We start from the raw sequence: 14799 nt of genomic DNA on the forward strand, positions 1-14799 counted from the left end.
CAAGATCCTCCTAGACAATTCTACAGCTGGCACTCTGGTAGTTGACATCAATGCAAGAGATGAAGGCAAGGGTTATGATGAAGGCATTTTCTACAATATTTCAGGTATGCCAGAAAAAAAATCTTAGGGCTGTTTATCACTGGGATACTTGACACTGCTAAAGCAAGCTGCATGATGCCAGAATGAGAGAGAAGGGTCATAAACTGAACTGGTGGGTTCTGACTGGATAGAAGGGGTAAAAAGTCCTCTGTGAAGATCAGTAATTAATGGGAGAGGTTGCCCAGAGAGGCTGTTCTTGGAGATTCCCACCTGATGGATCAAGGCTGTGCTGAATTCACTCCTGGCCATGTTTTGAACCGAGGTTGGACTAGAAGGGGGTGTCTTGCTCCAAGTGTAGGATTTCAACCTGTGTCTCCTCACTCCTGGGCATACACTTCAGTCCCTTGTCTCTGCTGGTTCCAGGGAGCATCTCCAACACTCCTCTTTCTGTTTTCAGGTGGAAACTCAGAAGGCCTCTTTAGTCTTTCCAGTTCCACAGGAGAGCTCAGGTTAACAAGAGACTTATCCAAACAAACTGCTCCCCTGTACCACTCCTTGAACGTCACCGCTACGGATTCGGGTCTGCCGCCTCTCTCAGCCTCTGTAAAGGTACCAACATTTCTGCCTGGCCCTCTCTTTACTGCACAGTTAACTCCCCAGATTGCTTTATTCTAAACTGAGCATAGCCACACCAGGAGAGGGGTATTAGTCAGGCAAAACTATGCAAACCAGGAATCAGAATGTCAGAGATGTATTTCTGACATGAATGACATAAATGTCTGATTTATTTCTGTTTCAGGCTACAAGATAACAGTTACCAAGTTATGCTGCCCTAGCAATTGCTGGCACACCACCCAAAATGGTTGTGATCATTCCACTTCAGGAAAGACAGACAGAAGCTCCAGGCTGTGAGGGAGGAGGGTTAGAACAGTAGAGATTTCTGTGCAAGGTCAGAGAGTGGGACAGCCAGAAAGGATGGGAATATGTGATAAATAAGCAGGAGATGGCAAATTAAGTGTTCCTGTTTATTTTCCCATAATGTAAGAAAAAATAATTTCTAGATTGAAGAGTGAGAAATGTAAATGTGATTTAAAAATTATTTTTACACAGTGCTTATAACTTGCTGGTGATCTTTTGCCACTAAATATCACAGCAGAAGTAAAAAAAGAACTAGAAATCTATATGGATAAAGATGCAGAAAATTACCTTCAACAACCTTAAAATGTAGACTTACAAGCCATAATTCTTCTGAAGATTGGACAGAAGCTGTCTGGCAACAGAAATAAACTATTTTTGTGAAGCAGTAGGCATTTTTATTTACCACCTATCACCTTTTGTTCTTAATCTATAAATCAGTCACAATAGTTTTAAAATACTGTGTGTGCAAATTCCTGCTCTGGTTACACCCAGCTCTCCAGTGGAAGGCTGGAGATGAGTGCATCTCTCTGAGAGCTGCTTAGTTAGACAGTCCTTTGGAATGTGCTGTATGTGAGGAACTGGAGCTCTGCATTTAGCAAAGCACCCAGGTGAACCTAAACTGATGAGGTTTTTGGTGTTTCCCAGCAGTATTTGCAGTGTCAAACACAGCAGGCAGCAATCCCAGGCTTCTTTCTCCTCACTGGCCAAGGCCTGAACTTGTGCTGTCCCACACCTCAGTAGGAAGCCTTTTGCTAAAGCTACAAACATCAGCCCCATGGCCATGGCCTTTTCTCTGCAGGTGTCAGTCATGGTTGCTCCCATGGATGTGTCCTTCCCAGTGTTCCTGGAAGAAGCCTATCACCCTGCCCCTCTGTCAGAGAAGAGCCCTGCAGACACCTTTGTTGTGGAGGTCAGAGCCTTGTACAAGCTCCCTGTGAACTACAGCATCGCCTCTGGAGATGAGAAGGGTGAGTGAGCCCTGCATGTGGGGTCACAGGAAGAGCACTGAGGGTGGGATGGTTTCTTCTCTCCTGGTTCCTGCTCTTACCTCAGTTCCACAGCCACTACCCCTGGCTGGGAGTGAAGCCAGGGCACCAGTTTGAGGTGGATCAGGTGTGGCATGGGATTGAGTTTCTGTCAGAGCAGCACAAGGCACGTGATGCAGGGCTGGCTTCACCGGCTGTGTGCTGTGTCTGCTGCAGGAAGAGCAGGCTGTACCTGCTCAGGCATAGAGTTACTCTGGCTGGACAAAAAAATCCTAATAGCACAAAAACTTTTAGGAGAAAAACTAACTCAGCAAAGTTTTCCTAACAAATATGAGTGCCTAGAGTGAGTTTGCATGGGGTCAAATGCACCAGTGCTTTGCACTTGTGGATTTTTGCTAAATTTAGAGCTGATTTTAATCCATCATCAAACAGCCAATTTGTACTTCAGTTTTGTAAAGTGTTTTGTATGAAGTCGAGATCTTGAAGGTAGTTGCAAAATTCCTCATCTTCATTATGAACAGGACTTGTTAGGAAATATAAAAGGTTTCTGACTGAAAGAGGGACAAATAATCTCTGACTGTTTCAGAGGAATGTGAATACCTGACTGGAGAGTGAATTTTCTCCCTTTTGGTTCCCATCTGACCTTCTGAATTGTTTCTTTTTGTTCATTACAGCCCTGGATATATCTGACATTCTTGTCAACCTTGTAAAAACATTGAATTTCATTTTGTTCTTTGAAGAATACTGTAGCATACAATATTCATATAAATAATGTGTAATTTTCACTGAAGGATTCATATCTTCAGTTTCAACTAATGAAATCATAACCAGAATAATTTCTGGTTGATTTTTTTTTTTAAACAGGATATTTCATTATCCATCCATCCAATGGTATTGTAAGAACAAGTAAGAATCTAAAAGTGGAAGATTTTCCAGTAAATTTCAAGGTACAAGCAACAGACTCATCCAATGCTGCCATATTTAATGAAGTGGAAGTGAAGGTGGAAGTCATGGATGAAAACGATTTCCCCCCAGTTTTCCCATCTTCTCTACTAGAAGAGAGATTGCCAGAGGTAAGAAAATGTCATCCAAACTGAATCACAAAAATAAGTCTTCAAAATAATAATAAAAAGAATCTTTTGTTGAGTATACAAGTGAACCTTCTGGAACTGGGCAGACTTGCTGTTCTGTCTTACCACATGATGCTGTGAGGTTTATTTCAATCCCAATGCACAACAGGAATGATCTGGAAGTGTGGACTTATTGAAGGAAAGTGAATATTTTCTAATAGGGGGCTCCATGAAGGAAGAACTACCACTCCTTTTTGAATATTTTACACAGAGAATATTCAGGTGCATTCGAAATCTGCTGGATATGCTGGGCACCCCATAGGCCCTGACTCAGCCTTTTGTGAGGGAGCTTCATGCAGGGAAGTACCAGGGCACAGTCTCTAATTTAACAATATTTCTGCTCTTGCTCACACACAATCTGTTGTGATTTTGCTGGCACAAGGGATCAGCAGCAGAGAACAAGCCAGATTTCAGTCAGATTTTCAGACATGGTGGTTCTCTACAGAAGAAGCCACAGGATTTAAATATGTAAAAGCATCTTGCTCAACATTTCACTCTTCAATTTTTAAGCAACACTTTTCACACTTTAATCTGCTTGTTGCTTTTTTTTTTTTTTAAAAAAAAAAGCACATTGATCATGTTAATATTTTATAGAGCACATACCTTGCCTTGGAGATCCCCAGCTGATGCACACATATATTGTCTTTAGCAGCCACAACTGATTTAAAGTCTAGTCCATTTCTACCACTGAATTAAATAGAGGTTCAACTTATTACACATAATTTTAATGTTCCCAGTGAGTTTAATGGAGAAGCGCTAGAATCACACTTCCCAACCTTAAAAAATTGATTTCCACGTGAAATATTTACACAGTGGGAATTGCTGGATGCCCTGTTGGATCAAATAACTTCAGGTCTCAAATGGCCCTGCAAGTGAAACACTGATACCTTCTGTCAATCTTGGTGCAAATAACATTGTTAAAAAGGAAAAATTAGATTGTTTATTTTGAGAATTATTAGCCAAACTGTGTTCAGAAAGAAATGTGGCTTTGGAGTTGAGAACACCCATTGAGTTTCATAGGAGAACAGGCTGTTACACAGAAAAAATACAAAGTCAGATGCTTGAGGTTAACATTTGGGCTGTTTGAAATAATATTTCTTCCTGAAAATTGCATCTATAGGAAGAGACATGGGGGGAGGAAAACCATTATTTTCTGTAAATTAGAGAAAGCAAGAGACTCTCTTGCTGTGCTGAACAAGTTGTATAATTTTGATTTTAAAATGTCTCTACTACTGTAAATGGATGCAGTACCTGTTACTTTCACATAATTCAAGCAATTGCAGCAGAGTAGTCTCTGAGAGCCTCCATCCTTCTTCCTCCAGCATTCCCCTGCTACTCAGATTGTGCAGCTGAAAGCTCAGGACAATGACACAGGCAGAAATGGTCTCCTGACATATGGCATTCTCAATGGACAAGGACTGAAATTCAGGATAAATGAAACCACTGGAATCCTTTATTCCACTGCCCCCTTTGATTATGAAGAGGAACCCACAGAGTATCAGGTTTGCTTGAGATTTTTTAAATCTTCTTTATTCAGAACTCTCTATTTTTCTTTTGGAAAACAGGTGGCACTTGTGCTTTTGTTTAGCTTGATAATGCTTGAACGTTTCCTGCACTGGTTTAGAACAGGAGCATCTCAAGGTATGAGGCATTATTAAAACAAGCCACTGCCTTTTGACTAGAATGAAATTCAAGCACAGCTCATTGTTCACCTGCCCTGAAAACACTTCAGCACATGAATAACTAATTTCACAGTGACAGCTCATGTACTCAGCACTGTCTATTGCCTGAACCTGTGCTGAGATCTTGCAGATACGATTCTCAGTTAATCTCCTTTTTGTTCTTGCCTCTAGTGGATATTTTTATGGTCTTATTTTGCTTCAAGCAAAAATATTGGTGAATTTGTTGGTTTTACACAGAAAGACTTTTTTATTCACCCAAACACTCCTTAAGTTTTCAATAATAATTTTGAGGTGAATTCAGAACATAAGAATACATACATTTAGGTAAGAATATTTCAAAGTTTAAAATGCACCAAGGTTTTTTTAATCCTTATGCAAGAACCTCTTTGTATGACTTCTCACTACCCATAACTGTGCAACTTACAGGTTGTGGTGTATGCTGAAGATGATGGGATCCCTGAGAAGAAGAGGGGTTACTGCACAGTTGTGATAAAGATCACTGACATTAATGACTGGCCACCTGTGTTTGATCCAGTGCCTGACTTCAGTGTCCAGGAAAACGTGCCTGTGGGATTCATAGTTGGAAAAATCACAGCATCAGACAGAGACACAGGAGACAATGCCTTTATTCTGTATAACCTCACAGGTAACAAGCAATTCTGCCACTGCACTGGCAATTTGTTGTCCATACAATTAGGAGCATAATTAGTATTATATCCATGTTATTTCCCAACCTCTCTCCACCAAAGCCAAAAACGTTCACTTTCACCTGGTTTGGAATGTTACTAATTCATGCTCATGTTTCAAATGACCATCCATTCAAAATATTCCTGCTTTTCTTCTACATTATCCATACACTACTTAAAAAAATTGTTTTGATGAGTTCAGGGCACAAACATATAATTTAAGAGTGTAGTTAATTATGTGCTGTTCAGATGTATTAATTAATGATGCTTGTTTAAATCTATCTCAGGTGAGGGAGAAAATATATTTGAAATAGATGCAATACAGGGCATCATTAAGATAAGGAACTCTCCAGACTATGAAACCATGAATAAATACAACCTCACAGTGACTGCAGTCAACAATAAATCTGCCCCTTTCTATCAGGTAAGAGACCATTACTGTAATGAACAGCAACCCTTCAGAGTGCATTTTGAACTGCTGGGAGGGAGGTCCATCCCAGCCATTTATTGTGTAGAGTAAATGAGTCACCTCATCATGTTTAGAGTCAGACTTCTACAGCCTTTAACCATATCAAGTAGTAGTATACTTTAATTATGTGAAATACTTCAAAATTATGCATGGTAGGCTTTGACCCTGAATTGTTTGCTGACTGACCTGTGCTGGGGAACTGGAGTCGGTCTCCTGCTGTTAGAACTGTAAGTGATGTGATAATTTTTTGTGGGAGAAGAAGTATTTTCAGCAGATTGTTCTAGTTCTGCTGTATTTCTTTCCTATGAAAAGTTATCAGACACTTCTTTAACAGAATCCCAATGTGTGTGGTGTCCTTAACTGCAAGGAGGACATGTTGGTCTCCTAAGCATGTCCTGTTCTTACTCATCCAGACACCTTTCAAAAAGAATCCTACTGCCACATTGAATTCCTGCCTCTCCTGTCAAACTCCTGTAGGGATCTCTGATGCTGAGTTCACACAATTAAACCGAGACAATATTTTACTGCAGCCTTTTCAAAGCCTGATTCATCATTTCTGTTGCATGTGCACGTAAAGAAAAAACAATGCTAAATGAGAGTTTCTAAATACTCTGAGATGCATGGCACCATTTTGCTTTCTAGGCAGCCAGCCACGTCAGTGTTGCAGTGATGGATGTGAATGACAATGCCCCAGTGTTTGCCCAGAGCTCCTACTCTGCTGCCATGGACATGCTGAATCCCGTGGGTGCTCCTGTCCTCACCGTCAGCGCCACCGACCGCGACCAGGTGAGCGATTCCTCCGCCACCCTGAGCCTGCTCTGGGTGCAGCACGGGCACATCCTGCTCCTCCTGCAGGCATGCAGCACCAAACCCAGCAGGAAGGGATCCTGCTTAACTACTGACCACTGGAAATTAGGAGTTTAGCTGGCTCTGCCTTGGCACTGACGTACTCCCTGGCTCTGGGCATGTTTCCTCAGCTGCATCTCCTTTAATTTGACCCTTTCCTACACAGAGCTGCATGCACCAGTGCTTCAGAAGCATACAAGGACTGAAACAAATTAGTGTCTCTGAAGTTATTTGAACTTTTGAGGGAGAAGAATCTGTAAAAACTAAACATCATATAGCTGCTTTCAGCAAGGAAATGTCTGCTTGCCAAACTCCTCTGAAGCACGGCACCCCAGCTGATTCTCTCTGTCCCCATTTTTAAATGTAATGTTGTTTGATATATCTGTATTACACCCATCAAATAGGATCCAGGCACTGGCAGGGATATCCAGTAGTCAACCACATCACCATGACAACATCACTAGTAATTATATCATTTACAAGATGAAACATCTCCAAGTGACAACAAAATAGGTGTAGCAGGTGCCTTGCTATTTCTTCACGCATAATTTTGGTTGGAATAGCTGCAGCTGTGGTACATTGCTGCTAATCATCTAACAGCCCTTTTTTATATCAGCCTTTTGAATGATTCTGTATAAAAAGCTCAATTGGCTTTGAAAATTGCTGAACTGTGGGAGATCTGCATTGAGATCCAGTGAAACTCCTCCTTCAGCTGTGCAGAGTGGCACTTGTCCTCCCTGTGCCACCCTCACTACTCGGACTGTCCCCCTCTACACATCTAACTTATTTTCATTAGGGACTTTTTGCCACGTTTTTACTGTGTAAATTACCAATGTATTGTGTATTTTCTTCTGCTTTGTGGGTTGTTTTTTTTTTTTTAATTTGTACACACCCTACCATTGCTTTAATTCTTAAAAAAACCCCACTGTTTTCAAAATAATTTCACTAGAGACATTTAGATGTTTTTTGGATCTCTTGTTTCAGTGTTTATCCTGCCCTTCCAAACACACTCCCAGTTCCATGAAATTGTGTTCCTTTCCTGGCAGGGGCAGAATGGCCTCATTGAGTATTACATCCTCCCAGATGCTACAGTGAGCCCCTTCTTCCTGATAGAGGATTTGAGTGAGGGAAAGATAATTACAACTGGAAACCTGTCTAGATCTGGAGAGATGCATTTAACAGTGATGGCAAAGGACAAAGGCTCTCCTCCTCTAAATGGCACTGCCCTGGTTACTCTGACTGTGTCTGACAACCGTCCATTCGTTCCTCACTTCAACACAAGTGAGATCAGGTGAGGCTTTCACATTCACTTCAATAACTGGGATGTCTTCACCAGGGGGTAAAAAACAGAGCAAAGCTGAAGGTCACGTTCATATTTTTCCGTGCAGAAGAAAGGACATCAGTTTTGGGGTTTTTTTAAAGCAAAACATAGGAAATTCTGCTATGCTTGGGTTCTGTGACTGTGAGCTGAGGCACTGGCTTTTATTTCTCTACTTTGCAGCTTTTATAAGCCAGACTCTTCGTCCCTTTTCTCTTGAACTCTAGAAAACATTTTTCCTTAGGTTTTACTCAAGGAGGACCCAAAATCTGGCTGTAAAACCAGGGTTTGCACTGCATTCTGAAAGTTGGGCAGAACTGGCAAACAACTGGGGGGAGGGAGCAAGATTTTCCACAGAGGACTCTTTTAAAAAGTTAAATTTCAAAGTCTGCCTGGGCAACCACTGTTGGCAAATTTAACATTATGGTTCATAATTTATTTCCTGCATCAGCGTTTCTGTTTCGGAAAACACTGGAGTGGATTATTTAATTTATGATTTTGCTGTGGTTGAAACTTCAGGAAAACCAGTTGATTACTCTGTTGTATCTGGCAATGAAAGAGGTGAGTACCAGCCCCCTTATGAGTTAAAATAGCCAGGAGAACATCATAACCTGTCTTTTGCATGGCAGGTGCTGCTGTGCATAAATGAGGAGATGGAGAGCATGGATAAAACTTTTTTTAAAAACATGAGTACGCAGAGAATTTTTTTCAGGGCTTTTCAGCATTGACTTTGCTGATCTTTGGCTTTAGGAAGGGTGGTAACTTGCTAAGAAATGGCTTCTTTTAATCTTAAACTATAAGATAAGGGTAATTTAGAGACTGGGAGAGCCAAAACAGAAAGTGTTGTTAACAAGCAGCTTCCTCCCTGCCAATCACTTTTAGTCCATCATTTCCTTGCATTCATATTAAGGCATCTGCCCTCTTGCAGCTGTGCCCAGGCTCCACTTGGCCCCCAACAAAGGAAGTACATAGAAACTGAGAGAAAACTTGGAAATGCATTAAAAATGGAGCAATGCAAGAAAGACCTGCAATTCTCCTTATTTGTGAAATAAATCACGTGAAATCCTTTTTCACATTTACTGCTCCTTTGCCCGTTTCAGAGCTGTTTGGTGTGGGGTAGGAGCCCAGCTGTGGTGATGCCTTTGCTGCTTGGCCAGTGGAAGTGTTGAATTTCACATTGTTCAGAGCAGAGCAGTATGGAAACATCCCAAGGGCAGCTAACAGCAGCTGTGACAGCAGAAGTGCGTGTTTGTCCTTTCAGGTCACTTTAGACTGGATCCTGAGAGCGGTGAGCTGAGGACAGCAGTTAATTTGGACTATGAGGAAGTTTCTCAGTATGTGATTTTGATTCAAGCAAACAGAAGAGTCTTCCCTGCTGCACAAGTCCAGCGTTCAGGTAACTTCTCGCTTTGAGCGACATTCCAGGGGAGCAGTGGACACATGCTTTGTGTTTGCAATCCACAGAGGAGCTGTGATTCTCTAGAAGCTGTGAAGTTTGATGTGAGGAGGTGCTGGTGCAGGTTGTTCCCTGTGTTTCCCCAGGCCTGTTTGCCCAGAACGCGGCCATGCTGACCATCTCCGTGCAGGACGTGAACGAGCAGCCCGTGTTCTCCAGCCGCTCCTACTCTGCCCGCATCCCCAGCTCCGTGCCCTACAAGTACCCTGTCACCACAGTCCAGGTAGAGTACTCCCCGTGCTCTCCACAAGGACAAATCCTGGCACAGAGCTGGGTTTCTCCCACTGCATCAGAGAAGCCTTCAATCTGCTCCTGAGTGCTGAGTTCATGGCTGGAAGGACAAGGTGCAGCCCGGCAGGCACGGGCTGAGTGTCACAAATGACCTTTTTTAAACCCAGGCCACAGATCCAGACTCAGGAGACAATGGACGTCTGCAGTACAGCTTAGTGGGAGGTCAAAGCAACGAATTTGACATCAATGAGAACACAGGGCAGATTTTTACAGTTTCTGTAGCAGGAAAAGCTGGAATATTTTACCTGGAAGTCCAAGCTGCAGACCAAGGCACAAGAAGACTCACAGCCCAGACAACAGTCAATGTAAGGGAGATTTTTGTGTATAATCCTGATTTACTTCCATGTCAAAATTGTAAACAAGAAGGGCTAATTTTGGTAATGGCAAAACTACAAAATTACTTAACTCTGTCAACAGGGCTGTCAGATACATTAATATTTACATACTAGAATTGAGGTTGCCATTTTCATTGACATATAAAAATAAGTTGGCACAAAAACTGACTTTGGGATGACAATTATTTTGTACCAGAGGGTTTTTGTTATTGTTGTTAGTTTGAGGTTTTTTGGATGAATCCACAAGAGGTACAAATGCTTTAGAAAATCTTACCTGTGTTTCTTTATTAGGTAACTGTTGATTCCAGTTCCAGCAGCAACGTTGTGACGCTGGTGCTTAATCAGAAGATCAGCGTTGTGGAAAGAAAGAGTGTTGAAGTACAAAGGTATTTTTGAAACTGTGAAGCTTATTCTGGTATAATATCTAATGATAAATTCAGAGTCCCTTTGGGATATAGGGGTCTGACAGCCTACAGCCAGTGCTCAGGAAAAGCCAGGCCTTCAACCTGACATAGCTCAGAGTAATTTGAGCGAATTCACAGGAATCCAATTTTCACAGGAATCCAATTTTTGCCATGTAAGTTTTTACCCTGAAGCTGACACATCTCAAAGAGGTCACTAGACAATTTCATGTGGTCTCTTCCCACCTCGATGTTTGTGTCATTTTTAACAGCCTAGGATAAAGGCTTTCATGGATAGCAGGACAAAAATGTGGAGACATAGGGCAGACACCACAAAGCAAACCCACCATTAAATTAAAACCAATTGGCCTTCTGGGGATGTTAACAAAGATGGAAGATCTTTTGTCTGGCTACACAAAAACATGTATTTACATTGGAAAGACTGAGTCCTGTGCTTGTGAAGGGAAACCCCTCTGAAGGTGGGAAAAATGAGTTTATGATGTTGGTGCTATTATGGACCAGTCCTTGTCAGTAAAATGGAAAACTTTCTTGAAAGCAGCTGGTGCTGACTGCTACCAGAATGAAGGATTAACTGGGCCACTGGTCCCATCCAGCACGAATTCTCTGGAGGAAGAGGAGAAAACAATGAGGATTATGAGACCAAATTTCCCTCCTCCCCACCTTTACTGTTAATAGTAATCTATAGATATTTTTTTCCTCTGCTACCCAATCACTCAACAATTTTGGACAAATAGCTTAATTCCTTGGCTGATGATAATCCTGCATTTTTACATGCTTCAATCAAAATACCTGCCAAGGTACTTTTATTAGTATCAATTAATATCTGCCAAGTGTTGTATTAAATACTACTTAATTTAATTTCCAGAGTAAAAGAATCTGTCATTGCCCAGTTAATTAAAAATGTTTTCTTCATATGATGCCAGGGTCCTGGAAGAGAAACTTGGATGGAATATATATGTGCTTAATATCTATTCCAAAGAGTCTGACAGAAATTCAAGGAGCAGCACTGATGAAACCCAAGTAGACATCATTGCTTTTGATGAGGCCCACCAGGAAGTACCTGCAGAAGATGTAAAAAGGTCTGTATGGCACAGCCCAACTTCTGGGGGTCAGAGCTCCTGCAGACAGGACATTCTAGAATTCAGAAAGCTGATTCACTATCTACTGAAAGCTTATTTCTGAGTTTGCCAAAAACATGAGTAAGGCCGTTTCATTGTGCAAATTGGATTTAAAAGTCAGTTTAAAAAAAAAAAAGAAAGAATGTAATTAAAATATATATTGACCTGATATCTATATTTTTATATATATATATACACCTGAGAGATATATATATACACATGCCATATAGATATATAGATATAGATAGATATATATGAGAGTGGCAGACTGTTGGTTAAAACCCCACACTTGAGGTGTATTTTCCATTTCTTTGGTGACTCTCAGTGATGTGGCTCTAGTTCAGGTGCCCAAGCTCTGCAGCATTTTAGGTCACAAGCAGCAGGGCCGCTGGCTGGAAAGCAGAGCTTTTCCTGAAGGGCAGGCACGACAAGCCCGAATCCTGGAGACCAGGGGGGTACATCCTGTATTATCTTCACTCCTGCTGCAGGCAGCAGGCAGGTGAGGTGCACATGGCCATCTCCCCTTGTGTCCCCAGGAAGCTGAGGGAGCAGAGGGCTGCCATTGAGCTGGGGCTGCAGGAGGTGTTCTCAGCATCCGTCAGCGCTGCCGTGCCGGAGGCTGCGGCGGCCCCGGCACCCCCGGAGCTCACGGCTGCCATCGTGCTGGGGGTGCTGCTGGCCTGCACCTCCATCGCCTTCCTGGCCTATGTCCTGCTGGACCTGAAGAGGAAAAGGTACCCAGGGGTTGCCTTCACGCTGTCATTCACCTTCACAGCTGCTGGGGTTAATGAAAGGTGTTTGTCTGATAAATTAGCGGCTTTTGGGGGAGCACTGCCCGAGATTTGTTCTGTTGGATGCACCACACACAGCTGGAAGTTGTTTCTTCTTGTGCTTGTCACACAGCAAAAGCAGAAACAAATCATTCTGAAACAGAGAAATGTGGGCAGCAGAAATGTTCACTGTCAAGGGGGGCACATGGGTCTCTTCCAACACCATGAATGACAAAATCAAGGGGGGTTTTTGCTGCTTAACTTCAGTGGCAGCAGGGCCACATGGTAGAGGAAAACAATTTCCAAACAATTTACCCTGCTACCATTATGGAAAAATAGGAAATACTCCAAACTAATCCCCAGAACAACACTGAAAATAAATGCTGTGTATTAAACTTATAACACAAATAATTCATCTTCTGTTTCTAAAACAACTGTAAAGCCAATCTTCAAAAAGATTTTAAAAAAATTATTATTTTAATGTATTATTTTCAGAAAGTATGGGAAACAGGATTTGGTTAAGAAAGTTGATATTATGGAGGGCATTGATAACCCGTGGGCAGATGACAAAAATGGAAGTCTGAAAAGCTTAGAGAAACCAGAGCACATGAATAATGGGTAAGTAGACTACTACAATCACAAATTTATAAAAAACTGCATATAAAAACCGTGGTTCTAGTTTATTTTGGTACCATAGGATTTTCCTTGGATCTCCCACTAGGCTGTAGGTCCATTATTAAGGACCCTTAAAATGACAAATTAAAAATCTCTACACTTGAAGGAAGTTAATACCTTTTAATCTTGTATCAAAGGCAAACTCCTACTTACTCTTTAGCAAATCGTTAATCCTAATGCAGAAAAGACCCTTCAGGATACAATAAGCTACTTAATTCTCCTGGGTACAACCCCACTAATTTTGAGATCAGTGTACATGCTGCTCTTGGTTCTAGGGAGGCTGAGATTTTTGTCTGTGGTGCTCTGAATTCTCTGACCTCTCTTAGGAGAACTGAGGTGATGTCATTTCACAACCTGGAAGGCACCAGAGGAGATGATGCTGAAAAAGACAAAATTCAGGCCCCTGAAGAAGACAATTACCTGGAGACAGTGCTGCTGGAGTACAAGGGTGCAAGTGAGGAAAATGGAGCACCTGAAAAAGCTGCTGAAAGTAGAAATGTGGAGGTCCAGCCCACAGCGAGATTCACAACAGAACAGGTAATGAGATTTTTGACTGCAAAGCATGGAGTGAAAAGTATTTTATCGTTATTCACCAAGTAACTGAAGCAATTATCAAAAAATCTAATCTGATGGAATTAAAAAATAGTCTTGTGAAGTAATCCCTGGGAGTGTCCAAGGCCAGGCTGGACAGGGCTTGGAGCAACCTGGTGTAGTGCAAGGTGTCCCTGCCCATGGCAGGAGGTTGGGGCTGGACAATCTCTTAAGGTCCCTTCCACCCCAAACCATTCTGTGATTCTATAAAAAAATCTTAAGAGGAGGGGCTGTTTGTCTATGCCTAGAAGAAGGAGCAGGACTTTCATCCAGAAGTGATGACTCTCTTCATGGAATGTGAACAGTAAGGGGATCACAATTCTATGATTTCCACCGTTTATAATTTCTCCACGCTTTCTGGAGAAATTATATTGGTATATATAATTTGTGCTTTCTGCCTCACCTGCGCTATGCTTTTTTGCAGGACTCCTTTCCAACAGACACAAATCAGAAGCCAGCTCTCTCCTTAACACCTCAGCCCACACTGCCGGCCCCTGAGAAAGAACTGAAAGGAGTAAAATTTTCAGAGGTGGCAGTGATTTTGGACCTTGAGCCCGGAGATGATGAGCCCGGAGACGATAAGCCTGGAGATGATGAGTCTGAAAACGATGAGTTTGGTGATGATCTATCCCTCTGATAAGGACACTCGATGAAGAACATTTTTAGAAAAACCACAATGAGACTCATTCGAACAGCTCAGAATTAAAAGAGCAATAAGAATATGGGAATGTTATCCAGATTTTAATTTTGTTGCTGTTTTAAGGATGGATAAGGAAGACAACGTGTAATATGCGGGAAGGGCTGCAGTGCCGTGCTGCAGGGCTGCTTCCCCAGCAGCAGCGCTGGCTCACTGTGTATTTAATTTCTTCTGGCACGTGTCAAATGGGCAAGACAATAAACCCGATTCCAGAGGCGCTGCCGTGTCATTGCTTCACATCGAGGAATTTTGGGACATCAATTCTGTTCTTTTGCGCAGAAGCGTCCGCCGCAGCGTCTGAAAACGAGAGTCTGTTTTCTAATTTTCCTGTTTTCCTCCATTTTTACCCCCTTCTCTCCTCTTTTCCAGC

The sequence above is a fragment of the Fringilla coelebs genome, assembly GCF_963513975.1.
Source record: "Fringilla coelebs genome assembly, chromosome: 3".
In the NCBI taxonomy this organism is placed as follows: Eukaryota; Metazoa; Chordata; class Aves; order Passeriformes; family Fringillidae; genus Fringilla; species Fringilla coelebs.